This window comes from Xenopus laevis, chromosome 1L (genome assembly GCF_017654675.1).
Source record: "Xenopus laevis strain J_2021 chromosome 1L, Xenopus_laevis_v10.1, whole genome shotgun sequence".
NCBI classification, from domain to species: domain Eukaryota; kingdom Metazoa; phylum Chordata; class Amphibia; order Anura; family Pipidae; genus Xenopus; species Xenopus laevis.
Window position 1 is genome coordinate 231,612,678 of NC_054371.1, and position 23,702 is coordinate 231,636,379.

Below are 23,702 nucleotides of genomic sequence, written 5' to 3' on the forward strand. Positions count from 1 at the left end.
TTTGGGCATTGTATGTTTTGGGCCTCCATTTAGAAATCCACCTTCTCCAAGAAAAGCACAATTGTCTGTGGAAGGCCGTTAGCTGAACAATTTGATATCACCCAAAACTAAGCCCTCAAAAAGCACTTTCTTAATAATTGAAACACAAGAGAGGGCCTAGTTTTGGGTAATGTAAAATTGGCTTTGCATTGAAAATCAGTTGTATCTGACACATTATCAATCCATTGGAAGGCTTTCACAACTTTCTAGGATTGATTTCCTGTATAAACCCAAATGATACATTTCTAATCTGAACCAATTCCCCTTATAAAAACCTTTGATGTATTTCTGATACATAGATCACCCAAAACAGAAAGCACTTTCTCACCATCCATGAAGGTCAAAAGAAGAGAGCCTTGTTCTGGTGATGCATAATCAGCCTGTAGGAATCTTCAGTCCCTTTCCACTGTTGGTTCTTTTACTCTGCAGAGGATTTTTTTTGCAAGGCCCTTGAAGATTTGACTCCAAACCCATTGGAGTAATATTGGAGTGTACAAGAAACATCTTGCAGAGGTCACTTGAGGAGCTTCAGTGCTTTCTGCTGGAGACTGTGGATTGCCTTCCCTAGATCTGGCACTTATATCTGTAGATCCTAGAAGACCATTAGCCAATCAATTGCCAAGCGGTATGCATATAATTAAGACACTATTGTTTTGCAGTCACCTGTCTGGGCGGGGCAAGGGACAGACTTCCTAATTAACATTAGTGATATCCAGGGTAGAAACTAGCAACCAGAGGAAACTCTTAGATGTTAAATAGTAGAAAGTAATAATACCTTAAATAAAATTATCTGCAGCTTTGTAGAGTTGGCTTTGCATTGAAAAATCAGCTGTATCTGTCACATTATCAATCCAGTAGAAGGCCTTCTCAACTTCTTTTTTTCCAGCTCCCAGAGGTAATTCCCCACATAAACACCACTAATAAATTTCTGACACGGATGATAAGCCTCCATGCCTTTTTTTCACAAGCTGCCTCTCAACATCCAATTCCATGTCGTATATCTGATGGCCAGAACGCCCAAAACAGAAAGCACTTTCTCATCATAATTCAGTCACAAGAGAGAGCCCCGTTTTGGGTGCTACATAATCAGTCTGAAACAAATATAAATCATCCCATTGCTGCAAAGTTGAATTCTCCAATCGATAACGCCCAAAACAGGAAGCACTTTCTGACCATCAAGAGAACACAAGAGAGAGCTTAGTTTTGGGTGATATCAAATTGGTCAGCTAACGGCTCTTCCACAGACAATTGTGCTTTTTCTTGGAGAAGGTGGATTTCTAAATGGAGTGCCCAAAACATACAATGCCCAAAACAAAAAGCACTTTCTTAATAATTGAAACACAAGAGAGGGCCTAGTTTTGGGTAATGTAAAATTGGCTTTGCATTGAAAATCAGTTGTATCTGACACATTATCAATCCATTGGAAGGCTTTCACAACTTTCTAGGATTGATTTCCCGTATAAACCCAAATGATACATTTCTAATCTGAACCAATTCCCCTTATAAAAACCTTTGATGTATTTCTGATACATAGATCACCCAAAACAGAAAGCACTTTCTCACCATCCATGAAGGTCAAAAGAAGAGAGCCTTGTTCTGGGTGATGCATAATCAGCCTGTAGGAATCTTCAGTCCCTTTCCACTGTTGGTTCTTTTACTCTGCAGAGGATTTTTTTTGCAAGGCCCTTGAAGATTTGACTCCAAACCCATTGGAGTAATATTGGAGTGTACAAGAAACATCTTGCAGAGGTCACTTGAGGAGCTTCAGTGCTTTCTGCTGGAGACTGTGGATTGCCTTCCCTAGATCTGGCACTTATATCTGTAGATCCTAGAAGACCATTAGCCAATCAATTGCCAAGCGGTATGCATATAATTAAGACACTATTGTTTTGCAGTCACCTGTCTGGGCGGGGCAAGGGACAGACTTCCTAATTAACATTAGTGATATCCAGGGTAGAAACTAGCAACCAGAGGAAACTCTTAGATGTTAAATAGTAGAAAGTAATAATACCTTAAATAAAATTATCTGCAGGTTTGTAGAGTTGGCTTTGCATTGAAAAATCAGCTGTATCTGTCACATTATCAATCCAGTAGAAGGCCTTCTCAACTTCTTTTTTTCCAGCTCCCAGAGGTAATTCCCCTTACATAAACACCACTAATAAATTTCTGACACGGATGATAAGCCTCCATGCCTTTTTTTCACAAGCTGCCTCTCAACATCCAATTCCATGTCGTATATCTGATGGCCAGAACGCCCAAAACAGAAAGCACTTTCTCATCATAATTCAGTCACAAGAGAGAGCCCCGTTTTGGGTGCTACATAATCAGTCTGAAACAAATATAAATCATCCCATTGCTGCAAAGTTGAATTCTCCAATCGATAACGCCCAAAACAGGAAGCACTTTCTGACCATCAAGAGAACACAAGAGAGAGCTTAGTTTTGGGTGATATCAAATTGGTCAGCTAACGGCTCTTCCACAGACAATTGTGCTTTTTCTTGGAGAAGGTGGATTTCTAAATGGAGTGCCCAAAACATACAATGCCCAAAACAAAAAGCACTTTCTTAATAATTGAAACACAAGAGAGGGCCTAGTTTTGGGTAATGTAAAATTGGCTTTGCATTGAAAATCAGTTGTATCTGACACATTATCAATCCATTGGAAGGCTTTCACAACTTTCTAGGATTGATTTCCCGTATAAACCCAAATGATACATTTCTAATCTGAACCAATTCCCCTTATAAAAACCTTTGATGTATTTCTGATACATAGATCACCCAAAACAGAAAGCACTTTCTCACCATCCATGAAGGTCAAAAGAAGAGAGCCTTGTTCTGGGTGATGCATAATCAGCTTGTAGGAATCTTCAGTCCCTTTCCACTGTTGGTTCTTTTACTCTGCAGAGGATTTTTTTTGCAAGGCCCTTGAAGATTTGACTCCAAACCCATTGGAGTAATATTGGAGTGTACAAGAAACATCTTGCAGAGGTCACTTGAGGAGCTTCAGTGCTTTCTGCTGGAGACTGTGGATTGCCTTCCCTAGATCTGGCACTTATATCTGTAGATCCTAGAAGACCATTAGCCAATCAATTGCCAAGCGGTATGCATATAATTAAGACACTATTGTTTTGCAGTCACCTGTCTGGGTGGGGCAAGGGACAGACTTCCTAATTAACATTAGTGATATCCAGGGTAGAAACTAGCAACCAGAGGAAACTCTTAGATGTTAAATAGTAGAAAGTAATAATACCTTAAATAAAATTATCTGCAGGTTTGTAGAGATGGCTTTGCATTGAAAAATCAGCTGTATCTGTCACATTATCAATCCAGTAGAAGGCCTTCTCAACTTCTTTTTTTCCAGCTCCCAGAGGCAATTCCCCTTACATAAACACCACTAATAAATTTCTGACACGGATGATAAGCCTCCATGCCTTTTTTTCACAAGCTGCCTCTCAACATCCAATTCCATGTCGTATATCTGATGGCCAGAACGCCCAAAACAGAAAGCACTTTCTCATCATAATTCAGTCACAAGAGAGAGCCCCGTTTTGGGTGCTACATAATCAGTCTGAAACAAATATAAATCATCCCATTGCTGCAAAGTTGAATTCTCCAATCGATAACGCCCAAAACAGGAAGCACTTTCTGACCATCAAGAGAAAACAAGAGAGAGCTTAGTTTTGGGTGATATCAAATTGGTCAGCTAACGCCTCTTCCACAGACAATTGTGCTTTTTCTTGGAGAAGGTGGATTTCTAAATGGAGTGCCCAAAACATCCAATGCCCAAAACAAAAAGCACTTTCTTAATAATTGAAACACAAGAGAGGGCCTAGTTTTGGGTAATGTAAAATTGGCTTTGCATTGAAAATCAGTTGTATCTGACACATTATCAATCCATTGGAAGGCTTTCACAACTTTCTAGGATTGATTTCCCGTATAAACCCAAATGATACATTTCTAATCTGAACCAATTCCCCTTATAAAAACCTTTGATGTATTTCTGATACATAGATCACCCAAAACAGAAAGCACTTTCTCACCATCCATGAAGGTCAAAAGAAGAGAGCCTTGTTCTGGGTGATGCATAATCAGCTTGTAGGAATCTTCAGTCCCTTTCCCCTGTTGGTTCTTTTACTCTGCAGAGGATTTTTTTTGCAAGGCCCTTGAAGATTTGACTCCAAACCCATTGGAGTAATATTGGAGTGTACAAGAAACATCTTGCAGAGGTCACTTGAGGAGCTTCAGTGCTTTCTGCTGGAGACTGTGGATTGCCTTCCCTAGATCTGGCACTTATATCTGTAGATCCTAGAAGACCATTAGCCAATCAATTGCCAAGCGGTATGCATATAATTAAGACACTATTGTTTTGCAGTCACCTGTCTGGGCGGGGCAAGGGACAGACTTCCTAATTAACATTAGTGATATCCAGGGTAGAAACTAGCAACCAGAGGAAACTCTTAGATGTTAAATAGTAGAAAGTAATAATACCTTAAATAAAATTATCTGCAGGTTTGTAGAGATGGCTTTGCATTGAAAAATCAGCTGTATCTGTCACATTATCAATCCAGTAGAAGGCCTTCTCAACTTCTTTTTTTCCAGCTCCCAGAGGCAATTCCCCTTACATAAACACCACTAATAAATTTCTGACACGGATGATAAGCCTCCATGCCTTTTTTTCACAAGCTGCCTCTCAACATCCAATTCCATGTCGTATATCTGATGGCCAGAACGCCCAAAACAGAAAGCACTTTCTCATCATAATTCAGTCACAAGAGAGAGCCCCGTTTTGGGTGCTACATAATCAGTCTGAAACAAATATAAATCATCCCATTGCTGCAAAGTTGAATTCTCCAATCGATAACGCCCAAAACAGGAAGCACTTTCTGACCATCAAGAGAAAACAAGAGAGAGCTTAGTTTTGGGTGATATCAAATTGGTCAGCTAACGCCTCTTCCACAGACAATTGTGCTTTTTCTTGGAGAAGGTGGATTTCTAAATGGCCCAAAACATCCAATGCCCAAAACAAAAAGCACTTTCTTAATAATTGAAACACAAGAGAGGGCCTAGTTTTGGGTAATGTAAAATTGGCTTTGCATTGAAAATCAGTTGTATCTGACACATTATCAATCCATTGGAAGGCTTTCACAACTTTCTAGGATTGATTTCCCGTATAAACCCAAATGATACATTTCTAATCTGAACCAATTCCCCTTATAAAAACCTTTGATGTATTTCTGATACATAGATCACCCAAAACAGAAAGCACTTTCTCACCATCCATGAAGGTCAAAAGAAGAGAGCCTTGTTCTGGGTGATGCATAATCAGCTTGTAGGAATCTTCAGTCCCTTTCCCCTGTTGGTTCTTTTACTCTGCAGAGGATTTTTTTTGCAAGGCCCTTGAAGATTTGACTCCAAACCCATTGGAGTAATATTGGAGTGTACAAGAAACATCTTGCAGAGGTCACTTGAGGAGCTTCAGTGCTTTCTGCTGGAGACTGTGGATTGCCTTCCCTAGATCTGGCACTTATATCTGTAGATCCTAGAAGACCATTAGCCAATCAATTGCCAAGCGGTATGCATATAATTAAGACACTATTGTTTTGCAGTCACCTGTCTGGGCGGGGCAAGGGACAGACTTCCTAATTAACATTAGTGATATCCAGGGTAGAAACTAGCAACCAGAGGAAACTCTTAGATGTTAAATAGTAGAAAGTAATAATACCTTAAATAAAATTATCTGCAGCTTTGTAGAGTTGGCTTTGCATTGAAAAATCAGCTGTATCTGTCACATTATCAATCCAGTAGAAGGCCTTCTCAACTTCTTTTTTTCCAGCTCCCAGAGGTAATTCCCCTACATAAACACCACTAATAAATTTCTGACACGGATGATAAGCCTCCATGCCTTTTTTTCACAAGCTGCCTCTCAACATCCAATTCCATGTCGTATATCTGATGGCCAGAACGCCCAAAACAGAAAGCACTTTCTCATCATAATTCAGTCACAAGAGAGAGCCCCGTTTTGGGTGCTACATAATCAGTCTGAAACAAATATAAATCATCCCATTGCTGCAAAGTTGAATTCTCCAATCGATAACGCCCAAAAAGGAAGCACTTTCTGACCATCAAGAGAACACAAGAGAGAGCTTAGTTTTGGGTGATATCAAATTGGTCAGCTAACGGCTCTTCCACAGACAATTGTGCTTTTTCTTGGAGAAGGTGGATTTCTAAATGGAGTGCCCAAAACATACAATGCCCAAAACAAAAAGCACTTTCTTAATAATTGAAACACAAGAGAGGGCCTAGTTTTGGGTAATGTAAAATTGGCTTTGCATTGAAAATCAGTTGTATCTGACACATTATCAATCCATTGGAAGGCTTTCACAACTTTCTAGGATTGATTTCCCGTATAAACCCAAATGATACATTTCTAATCTGAACCAATTCCCCTTATAAAAACCTTTGATGTATTTCTGATACATAGATCACCCAAAACAGAAAGCACTTTCTCACCATCCATGAAGGTCAAAAGAAGAGAGCCTTGTTCTGGGTGATGCATAATCAGCCTGTAGGAATCTTCAGTCCCTTTCCACTGTTGGTTCTTTTACTCTGCAGAGGATTTTTTTTGCAAGGCCCTTGAAGATTTGACTCCAAACCCATTGGAGTAATATTGGAGTGTACAAGAAACATCTTGCAGAGGTCACTTGAGGAGCTTCAGTGCTTTCTGCTGGAGACTGTGGATTGCCTTCCCTAGATCTGGCACTTATATCTGTAGATCCTAGAAGACCATTAGCCAATCAATTGCCAAGCGGTATGCATATAATTAAGACACTATTGTTTTGCAGTCACCTGTCTGGGTGGGGCAAGGGACAGACTTCCTAATTAACATTAGTGATATCCAGGGTAGAAACTAGCAACCAGAGGAAACTCTTAGATGTTAAATAGTAGAAAGTAATAATACCTTAAATAAAATTATCTGCAGGTTTGTAGAGTTGGCTTTGCATTGAAAAATCAGCTGTATCTGTCACATTATCAATCCAGTAGAAGGCCTTCTCAACTTCTTTTTTTCCAGCTCCCAGAGGCAATTCCCCTTACATAAACACCACTAATAAATTTCTGACACGGATGATAAGCCTCCATGCCTTTTTTTCACAAGCTGCCTCTCAACATCCAATTCCATGTCGTATATCTGATGGCCAGAACGCCCAAAACAGAAAGCACTTTCTCATCATAATTCAGTCACAAGAGAGAGCCCCGTTTTGGGTGCTACATAATCAGTCTGAAACAAATATAAATCATCCCATTGCTGCAAAGTTGAATTCTCCAATCGATAACGCCCAAAACAGGAAGCACTTTCTGACCATCAAGAGAAAACAAGAGAGAGCTTAGTTTTGGGTGATATCAAATTGGTCAGCTAACGCCTCTTCCACAGACAATTGTGCTTTTTCTTGGAGAAGGTGGATTTCTAAATGGAGTGCCCAAAACATACAATGCCCAAAACAAAAAGCACTTTCTTAATAATTGAAACACAAGAGAGGGCCTAGTTTTGGGTAATGTAAAATTGGCTTTGCATTGAAAATCAGTTGTATCTGACACATTATCAATCCATTGGAAGGCTTTCACAACTTTCTAGGATTGATTTCCCGTATAAACCCAAATGATACATTTCTAATCTGAACCAATTCCCCTTATAAAAACCTTTGATGTATTTCTGATACATAGATCACCCAAAACAGAAAGCACTTTCTCACCATCCATGAAGGTCAAAAGAAGAGAGCCTTGTTCTGGGTGATGCATAATCAGCTTGTAGGAATCTTCAGTCCCTTTCCCCTGTTGGTTCTTTTACTCTGCAGAGGATTTTTTTTGCAAGGCCCTTGAAGATTTGACTCCAAACCCATTGGAGTAATATTGGAGTGTACAAGAAACATCTTGCAGAGGTCACTTGAGGAGCTTCAGTGCTTTCTGCTGGAGACTGTGGATTGCCTTCCCTAGATCTGGCACTTATATCTGTAGATCCTAGAAGACCATTAGCCAATCAATTGCCAAGCGGTATGCATATAATTAAGACACTATTGTTTTGCAGTCACCTGTCTGGGCGGGGCAAGGGACAGACTTCCTAATTAACATTAGTGATATCCAGGGTAGAAACTAGCAACCAGAGGAAACTCTTAGATGTTAAATAGTAGAAAGTAATAATACCTTAAATAAAATTATCTGCAGGTTTGTAGAGATGGCTTTGCATTGAAAAATCAGCTGTATCTGTCACATTATCAATCCAGTAGAAGGCCTTCTCAACTTCTTTTTTTCCAGCTCCCAGAGGCAATTCCCCTTACATAAACACCACTAATAAATTTCTGACACGGATGATAAGCCTCCATGCCTTTTTTTCACAAGCTGCCTCTCAACATCCAATTCCATGTCGTATATCTGATGGCCAGAACGCCCAAAACAGAAAGCACTTTCTCATCATAATTCAGTCACAAGAGAGAGCCCCGTTTTGGGTGCTACATAATCAGTCTGAAACAAATATAAATCATCCCATTGCTGCAAAGTTGAATTCTCCAATCGATAACGCCCAAAACAGGAAGCACTTTCTGACCATCAAGAGAAAACAAGAGAGAGCTTAGTTTTGGGTGATATCAAATTGGTCAGCTAACGCCTCTTCCACAGACAATTGTGCTTTTTCTTGGAGAAGGTGGATTTCTAAATGGAGTGCCCAAAACATCCAATGCCCAAAACAAAAAGCACTTTCTTAATAATTGAAACACAAGAGAGGGCCTAGTTTTGGGTAATGTAAAATTGGCTTTGCATTGAAAATCAGTTGTATCTGACACATTATCAATCCATTGGAAGGCTTTCACAACTTTCTAGGATTGATTTCCCGTATAAACCCAAATGATACATTTCTAATCTGAACCAATTCCCCTTATAAAAACCTTTGATGTATTTCTGATACATAGATCACCCAAAACAGAAAGCACTTTCTCACCATCCATGAAGGTCAAAAGAAGAGAGCCTTGTTCTGGGTGATGCATAATCAGCCTGTAGGAATCTTCAGTCCCTTTCCCCTGTTGGTTCTTTTACTCTGCAGAGGATTTTTTTTGCAAGGCCCTTGAAGATTTGACTCCAAACCCATTGGAGTAATATTGGAGTGTACAAGAAACATCTTGCAGAGGTCACTTGAGGAGCTTCAGTGCTTTCTGCTGGAGACTGTGGATTGCCTTCCCTAGATCTGGCACTTATATCTGTAGATCCTAGAAGACCATTAGCCAATCAATTGCCAAGCGGTATGCATATAATTAAGACACTATTGTTTTGCAGTCACCTGTCTGGGCGGGGCAAGGGACAGACTTCCTAATTAACATTAGTGATATCCAGGGTAGAAACTAGCAACCAGAGGAAACTCTTAGATGTTAAATAGTAGAAAGTAATAATACCTTAAATAAAATTATCTGCAGGTTTGTAGAGTTGGCTTTGCATTGAAAAATCAGCTGTATCTGTCACATTATCAATCCAGTAGAAGGCCTTCTCAACTTCTTTTTTTCCAGCTCCCAGAGGTAATTCCCCTTACATAAACACCACTAATAAATTTCTGACACGGATGATAAGCCTCCATGCCTTTTTTTCACAAGCTGCCTCTCAACATCCAATTCCATGTCGTATATCTGATGGCCAGAACGCCCAAAACAGAAAGCACTTTCTCATCATAATTCAGTCACAAGAGAGAGCCCCGTTTTGGGTGCTACATAATCAGTCTGAAACAAATATAAATCATCCCATTGCTGCAAAGTTGAATTCTCCAATCGATAACGCCCAAAACAGGAAGCACTTTCTGACCATCAAGAGAACACAAGAGAGAGCTTAGTTTTGGGTGATATCAAATTGGTCAGCTAACGGCTCTTCCACAGACAATTGTGCTTTTTCTTGGAGAAGGTGGATTTCTAAATGGAGTGCCCAAAACATACAATGCCCAAAACAAAAAGCACTTTCTTAATAATTGAAACACAAGAGAGGGCCTAGTTTTGGGTAATGTAAAATTGGCTTTGCATTGAAAATCAGTTGTATCTGACACATTATCAATCCATTGGAAGGCTTTCACAACTTTCTAGGATTGATTTCCCGTATAAACCCAAATGATACATTTCTAATCTGAACCAATTCCCCTTATAAAAACCTTTGATGTATTTCTGATACATAGATCACCCAAAACAGAAAGCACTTTCTCACCATCCATGAAGGTCAAAAGAAGAGAGCCTTGTTCTGGGTGATGCATAATCAGCTTGTAGGAATCTTCAGTCCCTTTCCACTGTTGGTTCTTTTACTCTGCAGAGGATTTTTTTTGCAAGGCCCTTGAAGATTTGACTCCAAACCCATTGGAGTAATATTGGAGTGTACAAGAAACATCTTGCAGAGGTCACTTGAGGAGCTTCAGTGCTTTCTGCTGGAGACTGTGGATTGCCTTCCCTAGATCTGGCACTTATATCTGTAGATCCTAGAAGACCATTAGCCAATCAATTGCCAAGCGGTATGCATATAATTAAGACACTATTGTTTTGCAGTCACCTGTCTGGGTGGGGCAAGGGACAGACTTCCTAATTAACATTAGTGATATCCAGGGTAGAAACTAGCAACCAGAGGAAACTCTTAGATGTTAAATAGTAGAAAGTAATAATACCTTAAATAAAATTATCTGCAGGTTTGTAGAGATGGCTTTGCATTGAAAAATCAGCTGTATCTGTCACATTATCAATCCAGTAGAAGGCCTTCTCAACTTCTTTTTTTCCAGCTCCCAGAGGTAATTCCCCTACATAAACACCACTAATAAATTTCTGACACGGATGATAAGCCTCCATGCCTTTTTTTCACAAGCTGCCTCTCAACATCCAATTCCATGTCGTATATCTGATGGCCAGAACGCCCAAAACAGAAAGCACTTTCTCATCATAATTCAGTCACAAGAGAGAGCCCCGTTTTGGGTGCTACATAATCAGTCTGAAACAAATATAAATCATCCCATTGCTGCAAAGTTGAATTCTCCAATCGATAACGCCCAAAACAGGAAGCACTTTCTGACCATCAAGAGAAAACAAGAGAGAGCTTAGTTTTGGGTGATATCAAATTGGTCAGCTAACGCCTCTTCCACAGACAATTGTGCTTTTTCTTGGAGAAGGTGGATTTCTAAATGGAGTGCCCAAAACATCCAATGCCCAAAACAAAAAGCACTTTCTTAATAATTGAAACACAAGAGAGGGCCTAGTTTTGGGTAATGTAAAATTGGCTTTGCATTGAAAATCAGTTGTATCTGACACATTATCAATCCATTGGAAGGCTTTCACAACTTTCTAGGATTGATTTCCCGTATAAACCCAAATGATACATTTCTAATCTGAACCAATTCCCCTTATAAAAACCTTTGATGTATTTCTGATACATAGATCACCCAAAACAGAAAGCACTTTCTCACCATCCATGAAGGTCAAAAGAAGAGAGCCTTGTTCTGGGTGATGCATAATCAGCTTGTAGGAATCTTCAGTCCCTTTCCCCTGTTGGTTCTTTTACTCTGCAGAGGATTTTTTTTGCAAGGCCCTTGAAGATTTGACTCCAAACCCATTGGAGTAATATTGGAGTGTACAAGAAACATCTTGCAGAGGTCACTTGAGGAGCTTCAGTGCTTTCTGCTGGAGACTGTGGATTGCCTTCCCTAGATCTGGCACTTATATCTGTAGATCCTAGAAGACCATTAGCCAATCAATTGCCAAGCGGTATGCATATAATTAAGACACTATTGTTTTGCAGTCACCTGTCTGGGCGGGGCAAGGGACAGACTTCCTAATTAACATTAGTGATATCCAGGGTAGAAACTAGCAACCAGAGGAAACTCTTAGATGTTAAATAGTAGAAAGTAATAATACCTTAAATAAAATTATCTGCAGGTTTGTAGAGTTGGCTTTGCATTGAAAAATCAGCTGTATCTGTCACATTATCAATCCAGTAGAAGGCCTTCTCAACTTCTTTTTTTCCAGCTCCCAGAGGCAATTCCCCTTACATAAACACCACTAATAAATTTCTGACACGGATGATAAGCCTCCATGCCTTTTTTTCACAAGCTGCCTCTCAACATCCAATTCCATGTCGTATATCTGATGGCCAGAACGCCCAAAACAGAAAGCACTTTCTCATCATAATTCAGTCACAAGAGAGAGCCCCGTTTTGGGTGCTACATAATCAGTCTGAAACAAATATAAATCATCCCATTGCTGCAAAGTTGAATTCTCCAATCGATAACGCCCAAAACAGGAAGCACTTTCTGACCATCAAGAGAAAACAAGAGAGAGCTTAGTTTTGGGTGATATCAAATTGGTCAGCTAACGCCTCTTCCACAGACAATTGTGCTTTTTCTTGGAGAAGGTGGATTTCTAAATGGAGTGCCCAAAACATCCAATGCCCAAAACAAAAAGCACTTTCTTAATAATTGAAACACAAGAGAGGGCCTAGTTTTGGGTAATGTAAAATTGGCTTTGCATTGAAAATCAGTTGTATCTGACACATTATCAATCCATTGGAAGGCTTTCACAACTTTCTAGGATTGATTTCCCGTATAAACCCAAATGATACATTTCTAATCTGAACCAATTCCCCTTATAAAAACCTTTGATGTATTTCTGATACATAGATCACCCAAAACAGAAAGCACTTTCTCACCATCCATGAAGGTCAAAAGAAGAGAGCCTTGTTCTGGGTGATGCATAATCAGCTTGTAGGAATCTTCAGTCCCTTTCCCCTGTTGGTTCTTTTACTCTGCAGAGGATTTTTTTTGCAAGGCCCTTGAAGATTTGACTCCAAACCCATTGGAGTAATATTGGAGTGTACAAGAAACATCTTGCAGAGGTCACTTGAGGAGCTTCAGTGCTTTCTGCTGGAGACTGTGGATTGCCTTCCCTAGATCTGGCACTTATATCTGTAGATCCTAGAAGACCATTAGCCAATCAATTGCCAAGCGGTATGCATATAATTAAGACACTATTGTTTTGCAGTCACCTGTCTGGGCGGGGCAAGGGACAGACTTCCTAATTAACATTAGTGATATCCAGGGTAGAAACTAGCAACCAGAGGAAACTCTTAGATGTTAAATAGTAGAAAGTAATAATACCTTAAATAAAATTATCTGCAGCTTTGTAGAGTTGGCTTTGCATTGAAAAATCAGCTGTATCTGTCACATTATCAATCCAGTAGAAGGCCTTCTCAACTTCTTTTTTTCCAGCTCCCAGAGGTAATTCCCCTACATAAACACCACTAATAAATTTCTGACACGGATGATAAGCCTCCATGCCTTTTTTTCACAAGCTGCCTCTCAACATCCAATTCCATGTCGTATATCTGATGGCCAGAACGCCCAAAACAGAAAGCACTTTCTCATCATAATTCAGTCACAAGAGAGAGCCCCGTTTTGGGTGCTACATAATCAGTCTGAAACAAATATAAATCATCCCATTGCTGCAAAGTTGAATTCTCCAATCGATAACGCCCAAAACAGGAAGCACTTTCTGACCATCAAGAGAACACAAGAGAGAGCTTAGTTTTGGGTGATATCAAATTGGTCAGCTAACGGCTCTTCCACAGACAATTGTGCTTTTTCTTGGAGAAGGTGGATTTCTAAATGGAGTGCCCAAAACATACAATGCCCAAAACAAAAAGCACTTTCTTAATAATTGAAACACAAGAGAGGGCCTAGTTTTGGGTAATGTAAAATTGGCTTTGCATTGAAAATCAGTTGTATCTGACACATTATCAATCCATTGGAAGGCTTTCACAACTTTCTAGGATTGATTTCCCGTATAAACCCAAATGATACATTTCTAATCTGAACCAATTCCCCTTATAAAAACCTTTGATGTATTTCTGATACATAGATCACCCAAAACAGAAAGCACTTTCTCACCATCCATGAAGGTCAAAAGAAGAGAGCCTTGTTCTGGGTGATGCATAATCAGCCTGTAGGAATCTTCAGTCCCTTTCCACTGTTGGTTCTTTTACTCTGCAGAGGATTTTTTTTGCAAGGCCCTTGAAGATTTGACTCCAAACCCATTGGAGTAATATTGGAGTGTACAAGAAACATCTTGCAGAGGTCACTTGAGGAGCTTCAGTGCTTTCTGCTGGAGACTGTGGATTGCCTTCCCTAGATCTGGCACTTATATCTGTAGATCCTAGAAGACCATTAGCCAATCAATTGCCAAGCGGTATGCATATAATTAAGACACTATTGTTTTGCAGTCACCTGTCTGGGTGGGGCAAGGGACAGACTTCCTAATTAACATTAGTGATATCCAGGGTAGAAACTAGCAACCAGAGGAAACTCTTAGATGTTAAATAGTAGAAAGTAATAATACCTTAAATAAAATTATCTGCAGCTTTGTAGAGTTGGCTTTGCATTGAAAAATCAGCTGTATCTGTCACATTATCAATCCAGTAGAAGGCCTTCTCAACTTCTTTTTTTCCAGCTCCCAGAGGTAATTCCCCACATAAACACCACTAATAAATTTCTGACACGGATGATAAGCCTCCATGCCTTTTTTTCACAAGCTGCCTCTCAACATCCAATTCCATGTCGTATATCTGATGGCCAGAACGCCCAAAACAGAAAGCACTTTCTCATCATAATTCAGTCACAAGAGAGAGCCCCGTTTTGGGTGCTACATAATCAGTCTGAAACAAATATAAATCATCCCATTGCTGCAAAGTTGAATTCTCCAATCGATAACGCCCAAAACAGGAAGCACTTTCTGACCATCAAGAGAACACAAGAGAGAGCTTAGTTTTGGGTGATATCAAATTGGTCAGCTAACGGCTCTTCCACAGACAATTGTGCTTTTTCTTGGAGAAGGTGGATTTCTAAATGGAGTGCCCAAAACATACAATGCCCAAAACAAAAAGCACTTTCTTAATAATTGAAACACAAGAGAGGGCCTAGTTTTGGGTAATGTAAAATTGGCTTTGCATTGAAAATCAGTTGTATCTGACACATTATCAATCCATTGGAAGGCTTTCACAACTTTCTAGGATTGATTTCCCGTATAAACCCAAATGATACATTTCTAATCTGAACCAATTCCCCTTATAAAAACCTTTGATGTATTTCTGATACATAGATCACCCAAAACAGAAAGCACTTTCTCACCATCCATGAAGGTCAAAAGAAGAGAGCCTTGTTCTGGGTGATGCATAATCAGCTTGTAGGAATCTTCAGTCCCTTTCCACTGTTGGTTCTTTTACTCTGCAGAGGATTTTTTTTGCAAGGCCCTTGAAGATTTGACTCCAAACCCATTGGAGTAATATTGGAGTGTACAAGAAACATCTTGCAGAGGTCACTTGAGGAGCTTCAGTGCTTTCTGCTGGAGACTGTGGATTGCCTTCCCTAGATCTGGCACTTATATCTGTAGATCCTAGAAGACCATTAGCCAATCAATTGCCAAGCGGTATGCATATAATTAAGACACTATTGTTTTGCAGTCACCTGTCTGGGCGGGGCAAGGGACAGACTTCCTAATTAACATTAGTGATATCCAGGGTAGAAACTAGCAACCAGAGGAAACTCTTAGATGTTAAATAGTAGAAAGTAATAATACCTTAAATAAAATTATCTGCAGGTTTGTAGAGTTGGCTTTGCATTGAAAAATCAGCTGTATCTGTCACATTATCAATCCAGTAGAAGGCCTTCTCAACTTCTTTTTTTCCAGCTCCCAGAGGTAATTCCCCTTACATAAACACCACTAATAAATTTCTGACACGGATGATAAGCCTCCATGCCTTTTTTTCACAAGCTGCCTCTCAACATCCAATTCCATGTCGTATATCTGATGGCCAGAACGCCCAAAACAGAAAGCACTTTCTCATCATAATTCAGTCACAAGAGAGAGCCCCGTTTGGGTGCTACATAATCAGTCTGAAACAAATATAAATCATCCCATTGCTGCAAAGTTGAATTCTCCAATCGATAACGCCCAAAACAGGAAGCACTTTCTGACCATCAAGAGAACACAAGAGAGAGCTTAGTTTTGGGTGATATCAAATTGGTCAGCTAACGGCTCTTCCACAGACAATTGTGCTTTTTCTTGGAGAAGGTGGATTTCTAAATGGAGTGCCCAAAACATACAATGCCCAAAACAAAAAGCACTTTCTTAATAATTGAAACACAAGAGAGGGCCTAGTTTTGGGTAATGTAAAATTGGCTTTGCATTGAAAATCAGTTGTATCTGACACATTATCAATCCATTGGAAGGCTTTCACAACTTTCTAGGATTGATTTCCCGTATAAACCCAAATGATACATTTCTAATCTGAACCAATTCCCCTTATAAAAACCTTTGATGTATTTCTGATACATAGATCACCCAAAACAGAAAGCACTTTCTCACCATCCATGAAGGTCAAAAGAAGAGAGCCTTGTTCTGGGTGATGCATAATCAGCCTGTAGGAATCTTCAGTCCCTTTCCACTGTTGGTTCTTTTACTCTGCAGAGGATTTTTTTTGCAAGGCCCTTGAAGATTTGACTCCAAACCCATTGGAGTAATATTGGAGTGTACAAGAAACATCTTGCAGAGGTCACTTGAGGAGCTTCAGTGCTTTCTGCTGGAGACTGTGGATTGCCTTCCCTAGATCTGGCACTTATATCTGTAGATCCTAGAAGACCATTAGCCAATCAATTGCCAAGCGGTATGCATATAATTAAGACACTATTGTTTTGCAGTCACCTGTCTGGGTGGGGCAAGGGACAGACTTCCTAATTAACATTAGTGATATCCAGGGTAGAAACTAGCAACCAGAGGAAACTCTTAGATGTTAAATAGTAGAAAGTAATAATACCTTAAATAAAATTATCTGCAGCTTTGTAGAGTTGGCTTTCATTGAAAAATCAGATGTATCTGTCACATTATCAATCCAGTAGAAGGCCTTCTCAACTTCTTTTTTTCCAGCTCCCACAGGTAATTCCCCCACATAAACACCACTAATAAATTTCTGACACGGATGATAAGCCTCCATGCCTTTTTTTCACAAGCTGCCTCTCAACATCCAATTTCCATGTCGTATATCTGATGGCCAGAACGCCCAAAACAGAAAGCACTTTCTCATCATAATTCAGTCACAAGAGAGAGCCCCGTTTTGGGTGCTACATAATCAGTCTGAAACAAATATAAATCATCCCATTGCTGCAAAGTTTGAATTCTCCAATCGATAACGCCCAAAACAGGAAGCACTTTCTGACCATCAAGAGAACACAAGAGAGAGCTTAGTTTTGGGTGATATCAAATTGGTCAGCTAACGGCTCTTCCACAGACAATTGTGCTTTTTCTTGGAGAAGGTGGATTTCTAAATGGAGTGCCCAAAACATACCAATGCCCAAAACAAAAAGCACTTCTTAATAATTGAAACACAAGAGAGGGCCTAGTTTTGGGTAATGTAAAATTGGCTTTGCATTGAAAATCAGTTGTATCTGACACATTATCAATCCATTGGAAGGCTTTCACAACTTTCTAGGATTGATTTCCCGTATAAACCCAAATGATACATTTCTAATCTGAACCAATTCCCCTTATAAAAACCTTTGATGTATTTCTGATACATAGATCACCCAAAACAGAAAGCACTTTCTCACCATCCATGAAGGTCAAAAGAAGAGAGCCTTGTTCTGGGTGATGCATAATCAGCCTGTAGGAATCTTCAGTCCCTTTCCACTGTTGGTTCTTTTACTCTGCAGAGGATTTTTTTTTGCAAGGCCCTTGAAGATTTGACTCCAAACCCATTGGAGTAATATTGGAGTGTACAAGAAACATCTTGCAGAGGTCACTTGAGGAGCTTCAGTGCTTTCTGCTGGAGACTGTGGATTGCCTTCCCTAGATCTGGCACTTATATCTGTAGATCCTAGAAGACCATTAGCCAATCAATTGCCAAGCGGTATGCATATAATTAAGACACTATTGTTTTGCAGTCACCTGTCTGGGCGGGGCAAGGGACAGACTTCCTAATTAACATTAGTGATATCCAGGGTAGAAACTAGCAACCAGAGGAAACTCTTAGATGTTAAATAGTAGAAAGTAATAATACCTTAAATAAAATTATCTGCAGCTTTGTAGAGTTGGCTTTCCATTGAAAAATCAGATGTATCTGTCACATTATCAATCCAGTAGAAGGCCTTCTCAACTTCTTTTTTTCCAGCTCCCAGAGGTAATTCCCCACATAAACACCACTAATAAATTTCTGACACGGATGATAAGCCTCCATGCCTTTTTTTCACAAGCTGCCTCTCAACATCCAATTCCATGTCGTTTATCTGATGGCCAGAACGCCCAAAACAGAAAAGCACTTTCTCATCATAATTCAGTCACAAGAGAGAGCCCCGTTTTGGGTGCTACATAATCAGTCTGAAACAAATATAAATCATCCCATTGCTGCAAAGTTGAATTCTCCAATCGATAACGCCCAAAACAGGAAGCACTTTCTGACCATCAAGAGAACACAAGAGAGAGCTAGTTTTGGGTGATATCAAATTGGTCAGCTAACGGCTCTTCCACAGACAATTGTGCTTTTTCTTGGAGAAGGTGGATTTCTAAATGGAGTGCCCAAAACATACAATGCCCAAAACAAAAAGCACTTTCTTAATAATTTGAAACACCAAGAGATGGGGCCTAGTTTGGGTAATGTAAAATTGGCTTTGCGTTTGAAAAATTAGCTGTATCTGTCACATTATCAAGCCAGTGGAAGGCCTTCTCAACTTCTTTTTTTCCAGCTCCCAGAAGCAATTCCCCTTACATAAACACCACTAATAAATTTCTGACACGGATGATAAGGCCTCCATGCCTTTTTTTCACAAGCTGCCTCTCAACATCCAATTCCATGTCGTATATCTGATGGCCAGAACGCCCAAAACAGAAAGCACTTTCTCATCATAATTCAGTCACAAGAGAGAGCCCCGTTTTGGGTGCTACATAATCAGTCTGGAAACAAATATAAATCATCCCATTGCTGCAAAGTTGAATTCTCCAATCGATAACGCCCAAAACAGGAAGCACTTTCTGACCATCAAGAGAACACAAGAGGGAGCTTAGTTTTGGGTGATATCAAATTGGTCAGCTAACGGCTCTTCCACAGACAATTGTGCTTTTCTTGGAAAGTGTGGATTTCTTAAATGGAGTGCCCAAAACATACAATGCCCAAAACAAAAAGCACTTTCTTAATAATTGAAACACAAGAGAGGGCCTAGTTTTGGGTAATGTAAAATTGGCTTTGCATTGAAAATCAGTTGTATCTGACACATTATCAATCCATTGGAAGGCTTTCACAACTTTCTAGGATTGATTTCCCATATAAACCCAAATGATACATTTCTAATCTGAACCAATTCCCCTTATAAAAACCTTTGATGTAATTCTGATACATAGATCAACCAAAACAGAAAGCACTTTCTCACCATCCCTGAAGGTCAAAAGAAGAGAGCCTTGTTCTGGGTGATGCATAACTAGCCTGTATGAATCTTCAGTCCCTTTCCACTGTTGGTTCTTTTACTCTGCAGAGGATTTTTTTTTGCAAGGCCCTTGAAGATTTGACTCCAAACCCATTGGAGTAATATTGGAGTGTACAAGAAACATCTTTGCAGAGGTTACTTGAGGAGCTTCAGTGCTTTCTGCTGGAGACTGTGGATTGCCTTCCCTAGATCTGGCACTTATATCTGTAGATCCTAGAAGACTATTAGCCAATCAATTGCCAAGCGGTATGCATATAATTAAGACACTATTGTTTTGCAGTCACCTGTCTGGGCGGGGCAAGGGACAGACTTCCTAATTAACATTAGTGATATCCAGGGTAGAAACTAGCAACCAGAGGAAACTCTTAGATGTTAAATAGTAGAAAGTAATAATACCTTAAATAAAATTATCTGCAGCTTTGTAGAGTTGGCTTTTCATTGAAAAATCAGATGTATCTGTCACATTATCAATCCAGTAGAAGGCCTTCTCAACTTCTTTTTTTCCAGCTCCCAGAGGTAATTCCCCACATAAACACCACTAATAAATTTCTGACATGGATGATAAGCCTCCATGCCTTTTTTTCACAAGCTGCCTCTCAACATCCAATTCCATGTCGTATATCTGATGGCCAGAACGCTCAAAACAGAAAGCACTTTCTCATCATAATTCAGTCACAAGAGAGAGCCCCGTTTTGGGTGCTACATAATCAGTCTGAAACAAATATAAATCATCCCATTGCTGCAAAGTTGAATTCTCCAATCGATAACGCCCAAAACAGGAAGCACTTTCTGACCATCAAGAGAACACAAGAGAGAGCTTAGTTTTGGGTGATATCAAATTGGTCAGCTAACGGCTCTACCACAGACAATTGTGCTTTTTCTTGGAGAAGGTGGATTTCTAAATGGAGTGCCCAAAACATACAATACCCAAAACAAAAAGCACTTTCTTAATAATTGAAACACAAGAGAGGGCCTAGTTTTGAGTAATGTAAAATTGGCATTGCATTTAAAACTAGAGAGGTACATTTCCTGAAGAAAATGTGAGTGCTGCTTGCCGTGGCAAAACTCAGGCCCAAATCTGATTGGCTGTTGTTGCCCCGCCCCTTTTTTTCCTAATTGTGAACCACAGTCACTCAGTGACTAACATACCAAAGTTTGGGAATGCTGTCATTTAATGTGTAAAAATGGCAGCATTTCTATTTTTTTCTATTGAAAATCAATGAATGAAAATTGATTGGTTGTTGGTGGCTCCGCCCACTTTTTCTAAACTTGAAGTGGAAACCCCCAGCGACCACATTTGTGATATTCAAGGTCCCTGACATCAATACTGAGAGAATGGCAGCCTTCTTAATTTTTCCCATTAAAACCAATCAAAGAAATCTGATTGGTTGGTTTTGGCTCCACCCACTTTCTTAATTTTAATCCCAGTCCCCCAGTGACCAACTGTGCCAACTTTGAGGAGGCTGCCATTAACCGTCTAAGAGCGGCAGCAGTTTAAAATTTCCTATTTAATTGAATGGCTGAAATTTGATTGGCTGTTGTAGACTCCGCCCACTTTTTGTAAGTTTTGGCCGCAGTCACCCAGTGACCCACGGTGCCAAGTTTGGGAGCTCTGGCTTTATTACTGTGAGAATTACAGCTGTTTACATTTTCTCATTGAAGTCAATAGGGAAAATCTGATTGGTTGTTTGCGGCTCCGCTCACTTTTTTGGGTCCCCAAAATAGGACAGAAAAGTCACAACACCCATTCCCGAATAAGCTGAACGGTTTGACACCTCATTCATGGGTCTGCGACAAACTAATTATTCGATAAATTCCCCCATTATAAGTCAATGGGGCAAATTTGGGGACCTCTCCTGCCCCGGGGGTAAAACTTATACCCTCGTGTGGGGTATCATCTGACACAGGTCGCAAACCTCTTCAAATGTGGTAAATTTAACGTTTCTACAAGATTCCCTCTCTGTGCTAGAATCCGTCAAAATTTGGCCTCAATGTTAATCTATGGGACTTTTCGGGGTGGTTAATTGCCCCCACAAGGGGCAATTAACCACCCACCCCTTAGAAAAGTCATACCACCCCATTCCCGATTAAGCCGCACGATTTGACACCTCATTCATGGGTCTAGGACAAACGGTGCGGGACTAGTTACGCGCCAAACTTTCATACGGAAGAAGAATAAAAATAAGTTTGCAAGATAACAGTAGTGATGCTTTGCTTCGCAAGCACCACTAATAAGTTGTATCTGTCACATTATCAATCCATTGGAAGGCTTTCACAACTTTCTAGGATTGATGTCAAATATAAACCCAAATGATACATTTCTAATCTGAACCAATTCCCCTTATAAAAACCTTTGATGTAATTCTGATGCATAGATCACCCAAAACAGAAAGCACTTTCTCACCATCCATGAAGGTCAAAAGAAGAGAGCCTTGTTCTGGGTGATGCATAACTAGCCTGTAGGAATCTTCAGTCCCTTTCCACTGTTGGTTCTTTTACTCTGCAGAGGATTTTTTTTGCAAGGCCCTTGAAGATTTGACTCCAAACCCATTGGAGTAATATTGGAGTGTACAAGAAACATCTTGCAGAGGGTCACTTGAGGAGCTTCAGTGCTTTCTGCTGGAGACTGTGGATTGCCTTCCCTAGATCTGGCACTTATATCTGTAGATCCTAGAAGACCATTAGCCAATCAATTGCCAAGCGGTATGCATATAATTAAGACACTATTGTTTTGCAGTCACCTGTCTGGGTGGGGCAAGGGACAGACTTCCTAATTAACATTAGTGATATCCAGGGTAGAAACTAGCAACCAGAGGAAACTCTTAGATGTTAAATAGTAGAAAGTAATAATACCTTAAATAAAATTATCTGCAGCTTTGTAGAGTTGGCTTTTCATTGAAAAATCAGCTGTATCTGTCACATTATCAATCCAGTGGAAGGCCTTCTCAACTTCTTTTTTTCCAGCTCCCAGAGGTAATTCCCCACATAAACACCACTAATAAATTTCTGACACGGATGATAAGCCTCCATGCCTTTTTTTCACAAGCTGCCTCTCAACATCCAATTCCATGTCGTATATCTGATGGCCAGAATGCCCAAAACAGAAAGCACTTTCTCATCATAATTCAGTCACAAGAGAGAGCCCCGTTTTGGGTGCTACATAATCAGTCTGAAACAAATATAAATCATCCCTTTGCTGCAAAGTTGAATTCTCCAATCGATAACACCCAAAACAGGAAGCACTTTCTGACCATCAAGAGAACACAAGAGAGAGCTTAGTTTTGGGTGATATCAAATTGGTCAGCTAATGGCTCTTCCACAGACAATTGTGCTTTTTCTTGGAGAAGGTGGATTTCTAAATGGAGTGCCCAAAACATACAATGCCCAAAACAAAAAGCACTTTCTTAATAATTGAAACACAAGAGAGGGCCTAGTTTTGGGTAATGTAAAATTGGCTTTGCATTGAAAAATTAGCTGTATCTGTCACATTATCAATCCAGTGGAAGGCTTTCACAACTTTCTAGGATTGATTTCCCGTATAAACCCAAATGATACATTTCTAATCTGAACCAATTCCCCTTATAAAAACCTTTGATGTATTTCTGATACATAGATCACCCAAAACAGAAAGCACTTTCTCATCTGCAGCTTTGTAGAGTTGGCTTTGCATTGAAAAATTAGCTGTATCTATCACATTATCAATCCAGTAGAAGGCCTTCTCAACTTCTTTTTTTCCAGCTCCCAGAGGCAATTCCCCACATAAACACCACTAATAAATTTCTGACACGGGTGAGAAGCCTCCATGCCTCCAGGCTAAGTCACACATTTGCCCACTTTCAGGCTATGGGTTCTAAGGGCATACAACTAAATAATCACAAACTTTTTTGTATGGGGTGAAAAATTAAAACTGGTCCTCCGGTAAATCCAAATACTTAGTCAGAAGAGCCGACTGTAAGTAGAGACAGGACCAACAATATAATGGCATAACTTCTTACAGAAATAAACGAGAAGCATGACATTATATCCATTGGTAATTAGTAATGAGTGAACTTGTCTCATTTCGCTTAATCAAAGTCAGTGGGTATTTTTCTTGTGGCACCTTTTTTTTGTCTGGGTGACTTTTTTATCCAAATGCACTAAAGTCAATGTCT

The 23,702-nt window shown here is 39.8% G+C and overlaps 1 long non-coding RNA gene across 11 annotated transcripts in view; it reads right to left on the minus strand.

Annotated features, from left to right (window-relative positions):
- LOC121396065 overlaps positions 1-23,182 on the minus strand; it is a 56,487-nt gene extending 33,305 nt beyond the window's left edge. Inside the window, exons 1-13 of one of the 11 annotated variants that reach the window (XR_005962801.1) lie at positions 21,956-23,182; positions 19,948-20,173; positions 19,498-19,755; positions 15,211-17,951; positions 12,738-14,239; positions 11,500-11,764; positions 10,263-10,527; positions 9,025-9,289; positions 7,787-8,051; positions 5,313-6,813; positions 4,079-4,343; positions 2,841-3,105; positions 127-1,867 (exon numbers count right to left, since the gene is read on the minus strand). This is a non-coding gene — a long non-coding RNA (uncharacterized LOC121396065). Of the gene's footprint in view, positions 1-126; positions 1,868-2,840; positions 3,106-4,078; positions 4,344-5,312; positions 6,814-7,786; positions 8,052-9,024; positions 9,290-10,262; positions 10,528-11,499; positions 11,765-12,737; positions 14,240-15,210; positions 18,708-19,497; positions 19,756-19,947; positions 20,174-21,955 lie in introns of those variants that run through there. The other 10 variants (XR_005962805.1, XR_005962802.1, XR_005962804.1 and 7 more) reach the window with 10 other exon arrangements.
- Positions 23,183-23,702: the final 520 nt, after the last annotated feature.